Source organism: Heterocephalus glaber, unplaced genomic scaffold (assembly GCF_053883595.1).
Source record: "Heterocephalus glaber isolate CG9 unplaced genomic scaffold, H.glaber_assembly_v1.0 deba00001504, whole genome shotgun sequence".
Classification (NCBI taxonomy): domain Eukaryota; kingdom Metazoa; phylum Chordata; class Mammalia; order Rodentia; family Bathyergidae; genus Heterocephalus; species Heterocephalus glaber.
This window is the reverse complement of record NW_028258324.1, coordinates 14,612,726-14,624,794: the sequence shown is the minus strand read 5'-3', so window position 1 is coordinate 14,624,794 and position 12,069 is coordinate 14,612,726.

Below are 12,069 nucleotides of genomic sequence, written 5' to 3'. Positions count from 1 at the left end.
AAAACTAGACCTGTATCTCTCACCATGCACTAAACTAAAATTAGAATGGATTAAAGATCTAAATATTAAAATAGAAATGCTGAACTGGCTGGAACAGAGGTTAGGTAGAACTCTTGAAGACAGTGGTGTAGGAAAAGATTTTATGACAAAACCTCAGTTGCCCATGAACTAGCACAAACAATCAACAAGTGGGATCTCTTCTTATTAAAAAGCTTCTGCACAGCAAGAGAAACCACCAGCAGTGGGAAGAGACGACCCACAATGTGGGAAAAAATCTTCACCTGCTCTTCCTCAGACAAAGGTCTACTATCCAGAATCTATAAAGAACTTTAAAAAATCAGACCTTCCAAATTTAAAGACCCAATCCAAAATTGAATAAACATTTCTCAGACAAAGAAGTACAAATAGCAAATAAACATGAAAAAATGTTCAACATCACTGGTCATTCGAGAGATACCAATGAAAACAATGCTGAGATTCCACCTCACTCCAGAAAAAATGGCTGCTATCATGAAATCAACCAATAACAAATGCTGGCGGGGCTGTGGGGAAAGAGGAACCCTGCTCCACTGCTGGTGGGAGTGTAGACTGAAGCAACCACTGTGGAAATCAGTATGGAGATACCTCAAAGACCTAGGACTGGAAGTCCCATTTGACCCAGCTATTCCACTGCTGGGTATCTTCCCCAAAGAATTAAAAAGTTCATACCACAGTGATTTATGTGCACCCATGTTCATAGCAGCACAATTTGTAATATCTAAAACTTAGAAGCAGCCCAATTGCCCATCAACTGGGGACTGGATAAAGAAAATGTGTGTTGTTGGTTTTTTTAATGGAGTACTACCCAGCCATAAAAAATGAGACATTAGAGACACTTATAGCTAAATGGATGCACATTGAGGTGATACTCTTAAGTGAAATAAATAGGACACACATGTGTAAATACTGAATAGTTTCTCTGGTGTGAGAAACTGAAAGTGTAAATAAGGACTAAAAGGTATAATAGATAATGTGAAATAGGAAGAAAAGTGGCAAAGGGGAAGAGGAAGCAGGAGGGGTAGGGGAAAGGAAAGAAGGGAATGGAATTAATATGAAAAAATGGAAACAAAGTCTTTGTTAATAGGGAGGGATGGAGAGGTTGAAGGGAGGGCAGGGGAAGGGTGAAAAATAAGAACCAAGAGAGATTATGTAAAGGTGCAAATTTCCAATGATGAATGTCATTATATTTTATACCTAAAATGTACCAATAAAATAAAATTTAAAAAAAAAACAGAGCCTAGGACAAAACCACATGATTATCTCAATAGATGCAGAAAAAGCATTTGACAAAGTCCAACACCCATTTACAATTTTAAAAACCTATAGGAGGCTGGGGATTTAGCTCAGTGGTTTTGCCACCTGCTGTGCAAGCTCAAGGACCCGAGTTCGGTCCCTGCTACCAAGAAAAACAAAAAAAAAACAAACAGAAAAAATAAACCCTATAGGAAATTGGAATAGAAGATCTTACCTCAATCTGATAAAACAGCCAACATCATATTTAATGGTCAAAAACTGAAAACTTTCACTCTAAAATCAGGAACAAAAGAAGGATATTCACTGTCACCACTCCTGTTCAATAGAGTTCTGGAAACAGTACCCAGAGCAATTAGACAAGAGAAACAAATAAAAGGAATATGGATAGGAAAGGAAGAAATTAAATTATCATTATTTGCAGATGGCATGACACTGTACATAGAAGAACCCAAAAACTCCACCAAAAGACTCCTAGATTTAATAAACAAATTCAGTAGTGTAACAGGATACAAAGTCAACACTCAAAAATCAGTAGCCTTCCTGTACACAAATAACAAACTCACTGAGAGAGAAATTGGGGCAACAACACCTTTCATAGTAGCACCAAGAAAAATAAAATACTTAGGAATCAATTTAATGAAGAAAGTAAAAGACCTTTATATTAAAAACTACAGTATTCTGAAAAAGGAGATCAGAGAGATATCAGAAAATGGAAAGATAGTCCTTGTTCTTGGATAGGAAGAACCAATATATTGAAAATGGCCATACTTCCAAAACTGTTATACAGATTTAATGCAATCTCAATCAAAAGACCAATAGCATACCTCACAGAACTAGAGAAAACCATCCTAAAATTCATTCGAAACCAGAAGAGACCTAGAATCGCAAAAGCAATTCTGGGCAACAAGGGCAAGTCAAGGGCATTACAATCCCAGACTTAAAAATATCCTACAAAGCTACTGTGATAAAAATAACATGATGCTGGCAACAAACAAACAAACAAAAAACCAAAACAGATCCAGGGATCAATGGAAAAGAATAGAAGATTCAGAAACAACTCCAAACACACTCAACTACCTTACCTTTGACAAAGGGCCCAAACACCTTCACTGGAAGAAGGATAGCCTTTTTAATAAATGGTGCTGGGAAAACTAGCTTTCCATATGCCAAAAATTAAAACTAGACCTGTATCTCTCTCCAGGCACTAAATTAAAATTGAAATGGGTCAAAGATCTAAATATTAAAATAGAAACATTTAATGTGCTGGAAGATAGAGCAGGTAAAACTCTTGAAGACACAGGTGTAGGCAAAGACTTTATGAACAAAACCCCAAACACACAGAAAATATTACAAAGAATCAACAGTGGGGATCACATCAGATTAAAAAGCTTTTGTACAGCAAAAGAAACAACCAACAGAGTGAAGAGACAACCCACAGTGTGGGAAAAAAATTTTGCCAGCTGTTCCTCAGTCAAAGAACTAATACCTAGAAAATATGAAGAACTCAAAAATATCAGATCCCCCAAATTTAAAGAGCCAGTCCAAAAATGGCATCAGAAATGAGTAGACACTTCTCTGATGAAGAAATAGAAACAGCAAATAAATATATGAAAAAATGTTCAACATCACTGGCCATTTGAGAAATGCAAATTAAAACAACACTGAAATTCCATTTCACACCAGAAAGAATGGCTATCATCAAGAAATCAACCAATAACAAATGCCGGTGAGGCTATGGGGAAAAAGAAACCCTTCTCTACTGTTGGTGGGCATGTAAATTGGTACAATCAATGTAGAAATCATTATGGAAATCAATAAACTAAAACTAGGATTCCATTTGATCAAGCTATTCCCCTTCTCAGAAAAGTTAAAAGCATCATACTACAGTGGTATATGCATGCCCATGTTTATAGCAGCACAATTTGTAATAGCTAAATCTTAGAAACAGCCCAGATGCCCATCATTGAATAAATAGATAAAGAAAATGTTTTTATCTACAATGGAGAACTACACTGCCATAAAGAAGGATAAACTTGAGACATTTGTAGGAAAATGATTGCACCTTGAGAACATAATTTTAAGTGAAATATATTGGACACACATGTTTAAATATCATATTGTTTCCCTTGTGTGAGAAACCCAAGGGGTAAATGAGGAGCATAAAGGAGGATAGATATTGGAAAATAAGAGAAAATATTCAAATGGGAAGTGGAACAAGGGAAGGGGGGAAGAAGAAGGAAAGAAACAGACATTTTAAAAAGTAGAAAAGAATGGAAGGAAAACAACAGAAAGTTTTGTAAAGGGAGAGGAGGAGTAGGATTAAAGGGAAGTGAGGGGATTGGGAAAAAAGAATTAAGATATAGTATGCACAGGTACAAATTCCCTATGGTGAATATTATCATTATGGATATCAAAATTATATTAATAAAAATAATTTTTAAAGTACCAGCAAGACCTACTAAATGAACTTTATACCCCTTTAATGGATTGTGACCTACAGTTTGAAAAGCAATGGAGCATATTTTGACCTTTAAAGCCCCAGGGTAGTAACACTACAACAGAAATGTGTCAAGAATGAAGATGACAGTAAGATTTTGAGACACATGCTATAAAAAATAGTTTAAAATTAAAGAAATTTTAACAGCAAATGCCTAGATTTCCTCTGGCAGGTAGGATTCAGTAGGTTGTACAGACTAATGGTCCTGTTGCAACAAAATAGGGTGATTCTCTCTAGCTGTACCCCCACCCCCACCTGGGATCTTTGCCAGTTTGGGGCACTGGCTAATGGTCAAGCTTTTCCCAGAATGAGGACCTTTGGTGGAAGAAAGGGGAACCAGCAAGTCCTTTAGTGGCCATACAGTGTGAGAATGACATACTTGAATACTGGGAGCTTTAAGTGTACAACCAATCTGGTCCATGATATTTGGTGAGTTCTGGGCCTAAGGATACATCTTAAAAAGCAGAATAATGAAGGGCGCACAGGTAATGGAGAAAAAATAAGAACCAAGATACATCACATACAGGTACAAGCACCCAGTGATAAATGTAAACATATTGTATACCTAAAATGTACCAATAAAAGAATTTAAGGAGGGGTGGAAATCAGAATAAGACTTTCCGTAGTTGCACAGTGCTTGGAGAATAAAGGTTTCCTGAGAACAAAGGGCCTGCCTCAAGCCCAAAGCTAGCACCTACCTCAAGATGTTGAAGCTCCAGGAGGACAGAATCTGGACAGCTGGGCCAGGAATCCCTGAAAAGCAGAGCTCACAGGTGAGGTGGTACACGCCTATAATCCCGGCACTCTGGGAAGCAGGACTGCAAGTCTTAGCCCAGCCTGGGCAGTTTAGCAAGCTCCTGTCTCAAAGTAAAATTCAGTAAATAAATGCTGGGGGTGTGGCCCAGTGTGAAGGCCCAAACACTGCAGAAGAAGGAGAAGGAGGGAGGAGGTGGGGAGAAATAGGGGGAGGGGAAAAAAAGAAAAGAGCTGTATCTCCACAGCCTTTCAGGGCTGAGGGCATAAAGGCCTTCAAGACTCTCAATCAAAGCAGCATGGTTGGAATAGAGGTAAACAACTAAGTCAGTGATGGAGAACCTTTTGGAGACCAAGTGCTAAACTGCAGCCCCAAATCCACTTATTTATTACAAAGTGCCAACACAGCGATTCAACCTGAATAATGAAGTTTCAGTTTGGAAAAGACAGCTCGTACACTAACATCTTTTGTCTTAAAAAGAAAAAAGAAAAGAGGGCTGGGGATTTAGCTCAGTGGTACCACCGCCTGCCTCTCAAGCACAAGGTCCAGAGTTCAATCCCTGGTACCAAAAAAATAAAAGAAAGAAAAAAAGAGAAAAGAACAAAACAGCACAATAGCACACATGCCATAGTTTGCCACCACTGGACTAATTCTTTCAAAAATCAAAATCCAGCCCCAGTCCAGTTCAATTCTGGATTTATGAAATCATTCCTCACCCCATCACCTTACCAGAAAAGAAGGGAACATTCTGTGTAGAAAATTATGTACAATATTTGCATATAGTAAAAAATAAGTAGGGCTGGGGATGTAGCTTGGTGGTAGAGTGCACACTTTGTATTCGTGAAGTCCTGGGTTCAATCCTCAGCACTAAAAAGCAAATAACAAAAATTTAGACCTGTTAGGAGGCATGAGAATATAACTGATAAGCAAGAGAAAAAAGTAGACAGAAGCACACAGATAATTTAGATATTGTGGTTGGTACACTAGGACTCTAACTGATTGTGGGGGAAGGGTTAGTGAAAGTATAAATTGACATAAGTTTGTATATTTGCTCAGGACACAGAAATCACACAATAATTTAGAAAATGAAACTTTAATATAAAATTATTACATGTAAGAGGGGATTAACTGTTAAGGAGAAAAGAGAACTCTAAACAATACATTTATAGCAGCTACATGGAGCAGCCATAAGTCTTAGGCAGTATACCCAAGGAGGGAACAAATCTGAATGAGGTCCTTCCCTTTGCCTTCCACCACCAGATGGAGATGCGCACCTTGTTGGATTTGGTGCAGCCATTCCCCCTGCATGATGACATTCACTGAAGTTCCAAGCAGATGGAATGTACTAGAAAGCATTCCTCTGGGGTGCTGAGGGGAGCCACCCACTGAAGGGTGCCTTCTGTAACTTCATAGAAGTTACTAGGAAACTCCCCACAGGAATGTGTTGTAAGTTGACTTACAAAGCACCGGAGGAAGCTGCCATAGACATGTGCTATATATTTCTGGCTGTCACATGCTGTGGGAACCTGGCAGCAGAGCACATCAGAGTGGCCACCACTGCTTTTTATTGACAAAGCTTAATTTTGTGTCAGTGGGAAAAGGAGAAATGTTTGCAGGGTCCATCTCCATTATTAACAAGCAGGCAATGAAGGGTGAATTTGAAGCTGGTTGGCAATAAGTTGATAACTGGCACAACTGGCTTTGAAAAATCATTCAGCAGGATCTACTAAAGCTAAATATACACCTACCTTGTGACTCAACATTTCTACTTCTGGGTCTCTACCTAGGAGAAATGAGTCAATATGTTCATCAGGAGACATAAATAAGAAGGATTATAGCAAGTTTATTCACAGTAGCCAAAAAACTAGAGGCCATCCAGATGTTTCTTCACTGAATAATGAATAAACAGGTGTAGTTGATTCATACTGTGGAATTCTATACCACAATAAATAAGAATGAAGTATCGAAACATAGCACAAATAAAGCTTACACACATGATATTAGGTGAAAGAAGCTAGATACAAAAGACAGCATCTATGAAGTCTAATAAAAAGTAAAACATCAGGAAAAAAGGTAAAACTAGTCAGAATAGTGGTTATATTTTGGGTAAGAGAGTGATAACACAGTAAGAAATGCCAGAATTATTATGTATCTTGAGCTGAGTAGTGGTTACATGGATGTATACAAAGGTAAAAACATCAATTTTTTGTGCATTAATAGGGCATGTTGTGCATTTCTGTGTGTGATGTGTGTGTGTGTGCACATGCATGCATGATACTTTAAAAACTCACCAGACATGGTGGTGTACACTTGTAAATCCTAGCACTTGGGAGGCTGAAGCAGGAGGACCACTATATGTTTGAGGCCAGCCTGTGCTACATAGCATGACCCTGTCTCAAAAAAAAAACCCCACCCCCCGCAAAAAAAACCCCAAAACAAAAACCAAAAATCCTCAAGCCTAGCATGGTGGGACACACCTATAATCTCAGCAATCCGGGAGACTGAGGCGGGAGGATTGCAAATTCCAGCCTAGCCTGGGCAATTCAGCAATTCAGTGAGACTCGGTGGAAAACCAAAAATAAAACAAAACACAAACAATGACAACAAAACATTTTTCTTACGATTAACATGGTGAATAAAATAGAGGAAAAGGTAAATAAAATAGATGAAAGGAGAGAGAATGTGCTCAGAGGGGTGAAATATACAAAAATAAAAGGGGCAGTATAAAACAAAATTACAATAACTGAAATCAGCATGTCATTGCTTACGTTTAATAGCAGATTGAATACAGCTAAGTAAATATGCTTTCTATAGAGGGAGACACTATTTCTGTCTTTTACGACTGTAAGCAAACCTTTCCTTTGCTTCACAAGGAGACTCTATCACTATCTCTCAAGGCTTCTCATTATATAGACACTCATGAAAAGATAGGAATACAGACAATCAAAACCTCTGCTTGCAAAATGTTCAGAAGCATGAGACTGACTGCAAAATGTCGCTGATGGGAGGGCCCAATGATCTGGCTGCCGGATGTCATTCAGAGTGAATGGCTCTTTGCCGCCTCCTCTAACTTTTCAGAAAGCGTGAATGGTGGAGAGCACAGGCCTCAGTGCTGGGCACGATGGCAACCTGAGGCTCTGTAGTAAGAGTCAGAGGAAGTTGCTGGGATAAGAGCTCAGATCTGTGGTTTGTTGGTGACCCCCACAACTTCCACATCTTGAAGGGAAGGCACCGCCTGCAAGAGGATGAGTTCTAAGGTTCCCCAACAACTGTAGAACATGATTGAAATTACAGAAAAACTAGAATGATACATCATATTTACACATTGGAAGACTCAATATTAACAAAATATCAATTCTGGAGTCAATCTTTAGAATCAATGCAATCATAACCAAATTTCCAACAGGATAGTTTACAAACTATTGACAGCTTGAATCTGAAATTTATATGAAAATCAAAGAAATTAGAATAGCCAAAGAAAATTTGAAAAATAAAAACTATTTAGAGGGTTTAGATTATCTGATTTTAAGGTGATTACTATACAACTAGTAATTAAGTAGAATAGAGTCCTAAAAGGAACTCACACTCATATGGCCAAAGCAATTCTGTGAAGTAAAGGTAAGCCTTTTCAACAAGTGCTCACATAGCTAGAAATACACCTGGGGGAAGTGATCTTGATCCCTAACTCATATCTCATACAAAAAGCAACTTGAAACAGACTGGATACACTGAAACCATAGAATGCACAGCAATAGAGAGGAATTAAACTACTGATATGTGCAACAAGTTGGATAACTGTCCAGGAGAATTATAAATTCCAAGGGAATTATGCTGAGTGAAAAAGACCAATCTCCATAGGTTACATTGTATGATATCATTATATAGGTTTCTAATATAACACTGTTTAAATGACAGATTTCTAGAAACTGAATGATATGGGGGGGGGATGGGTGGATTTTCAAGGGCAGCCCAAGGGACCTGTGTATCCAGAATGGTGACTATGGCAGTGGACACCTGTGCAGGTGCTAAAATTTTATAGAACTTAATACACACAAATTTGTGTAATTTAAACTGGGGAGATCTGACTGAGATGAGTGTATTATATCAACACCAGTATCTTGGTTGTAACAATGTGCTGTAGTTTTACTAAATATCATTACTAAATATTTATTACCAATGAAAGAATTGGATCAGAGTATACAAAGGTTCTCTGTGCTATTCTTTAACAACTATGTAAACTTATAATCATCTCAATAAAAAATTTCAATTAAAAAATGAATAGGAGCCTGGGATGGTGGTGTGCACCTGTAGTCCTAGTTATGCAGGTGCTGAGGCAGGAGGATCACTTGCACCTACAAGTTGGAGACCACCCTATCTAAAGAAAGAAAGAATTTGATATGGATGATAAGCCTAAATGTAAAGTTAACTTTGTAATGATTCCTTTCATCATATTTTTTCTTATAATTCCTAGAAAAAATAAATAAATGGAGTATCTTCCTGACCCAGAGGTAGGTAAAGATTTTTTAGGATGAACAACATAAAATGAACATAAAATAAAAATTGATAAATTACACTTCATCAAAAATTTAAAACTTCTGGTCATGAAAGTCAGTTTGGTGACATTGTGCTGTTAGACGTGGGCAAACGTGGAGGCTTGTGTATCTGACATTTATCCATGTGTGCCCAGAAGTAATGGTCTCATTCCACCCTAACCAAGGAAAACAAATCAAACAAATACAAGGAGTGGGGCGGGGCGGCCACTGTGACCCTTGGCAGGGGAGCTGCTACCTGGCAAAATTCCATAATGGGAAAAACAACAACAACCCTAGCTTTACTGTCAAGAAACTCTGAAAGACTTAGAAAGACATTATCTCTTTCCAGAACATTTCTGAAAGGTGGGAGTCATATGCCCCATTTTTGGAGATGAGGAAACTGAGGAAACTAACATCACTTAAACAGGAGATGAGTGAGTTCAGGATCTAGCCCCAGGCTGTCTGGCTGCAAAGTTCTGGGTCTACTACAAAACCTACCTCCAAGCCCCGCTCTCAGAGCAAGGTGCAGGAGGGCCACGCTGTTACTTGTGGAAAAAAGAAAACATTGTTTCTGGAAACAGAGGAGTCAGGTTAGACAAAGATATATTTATACATTTTTATCATCTGGGATGAAAACTGGAAGTTATCTGGGGGAAGACAGCCGGCTTTGGTTTATGGTTTTCTCTTTAAGTGAGTAGACTTATTTTAGTCACATCAGTTCTAAAATATTTGACAAAAATGCTCCTGTTGTCTAATTTGGTCTCAGAAGGAATTCTTTTGAGTAAACTACCACCTTGTGGCAAAAAGCATGACTTGCAAGAGAAAAAATTTGTTTTTAATCTTTCAGACTACATATTTTCTATAACCCCTAAAGTTAGAAATTTTTGCATCAAAACAAAGCAAACCAAATAAACAAAAATGCACATCCCTCAGGGCATGTCTAATTTGAAAAAGACACCTGGCTTTGGAACAAAGCAATCAAATCACTGACCCATATCATTACACACATAGAAGACAGAAGTTTCATTAAATCAAAATTGTGAAAAGCAAGGGTGGCCCAAGGTGATCCATCTGGAAGAAAATTGATGAGTGTTCACATTGTCCAAACTGTGAACTTTTGAAAGTGATGAGATTGCTATTAATAATTGTATGGGACAACAGTTGTAAAGTGGGAGCGAGCCAGGGGTGTTTCTGAGGTTTAGCCTGGCAAAGATGTGAATATATTTTGTAGTAGAGGTCATGTGGTAAGAAATCTAACCTTTTCAGAAGAAATAAAATATCTCTTGTCTTTCTTTGTGTTGGCAAGAAGAGTTTGGTTTCTGATTTGAATTTTATTTTGCAAATTAAGTTCAAAAGGAGATTCCAAACAGTTCAAGAGCTTGAGTATCCACCACTGTGGAAAAATGAATATGATGTGCAAATCAGTTTGCAATGCTGTGTGGAGCAATGCTGTGGCTCTGCAAAATATTGTCCTAGAACTGAATGTTGTCATGGGACAGAATGCAAGAAAAAAGTAGGTGGATTTAGAGCCCAAGTGAGAGAAAACAGGTGCTTAACAAGATCAGGAGGTAGGAGGATGCTCAGTCCCATGTTTCCATTACCCTGAACTTACAGAGGGTTGCATGGCCACATACCAGTGCTGCTACACCAAGACTGTTGGTATATGCTGCAGCATCATGCTCTGTCCACGGCTTCCAATTCCTCTCTTCATATTAACTCCTCACTATAGAATTTTCTGGCTTTCCCCCCCATTGCATCACTGAACTGAACTACCCTCAGCACATTCATGTGCTGTTGAGGGATGAAATATTGTATAAATATCAGTTAGATCAATTTGACTGATGTTGTTCAGTTCCACTGTATCCTTGTTCATTTTCTGCCTGATGGATCTGTCAGTTACTCTAAAAGTCGTTGTTGAAATCTTCAATTATAATAGTGAGTTTATCTACTTTTTGGTGGAAGTTTTATTAGTTTTTGCCTGACATACTTTGATACTTTGTTGTTAAATGCAAACACATTAAACCCTGCTGTCTTGCTAAAGAACCATACTCTTTATATAATGCCACTGTTTATTTCTGATAAATCTCATTGCTGTGCAGCTTGCTTTGCCTGAACTTAATATAGCTACTTCCTCTTTATTCTGACTGGTGTTATCATGGCCTAGCTTTCTCCTTTACCTTTAACTTGTATCTTTCTATTTTAATTTTTTTTGTTGTTTCAAAGACAGGATCTTGCTATGTAGTTCAGGTTGGCCTTGAACTTGTAGTGATCCTTCTGCCTCGGCTTCCTGAGTGCTGGGATTATAGGTGTGTGCCACCGGAAAAAGTGGTTTCTTATAGATAACACACAATTGGGCCTTGTTTTTTAAATCCACTTTGACGGTCTGTTCTTTAATTGGTATAATTTAGACAGTTCATATTTAAAGCAATTATACATATACTTGGATTAATATCTGCCATGTTTGTTCATTGTTTTGTGTTTGTATTTGTTCCACTTGACTTTCATACTTAATTTTCAATTCATAATTTTGTAGTTCCTTTTTTCTTTCTTGGAGGTACTGGGTATCAAACTCAGGGTTTTCGCATTAAACTACATCCCTGGCCTTTTAAAAAAAATTTTGAGACAGGGTCTCACTAAATCACTAACTTGCTAAGGTTGGTCTCCAATTTAGGATCCTCTTGCCTCAGTCTCTGGAAAGTTGCCCTTGCCAGGCATGTGCCAGCACGTTCAGCGTGTAGTTTTTATGAGTTTTTCAGACTCTTCAAAACCTGTCTCCTCCCTGCACCCATTGTGAAGTCTATAGTAATGGAAGAAAATCTGCACACCAGCTCTGTCAGCCCTGGTCGGAAAGATGCAGGACTGGGAATGCAATTGTCAACACACTCAAGGACAAGGTCTTTGCCTCAATGTCCAGACACTGACATATGTTCCAGCCAATCAGAGCTTTTCCGCAGCCGGCAGGCGGCGGGACTCGCTCCTGCCTGTAGCTGGCT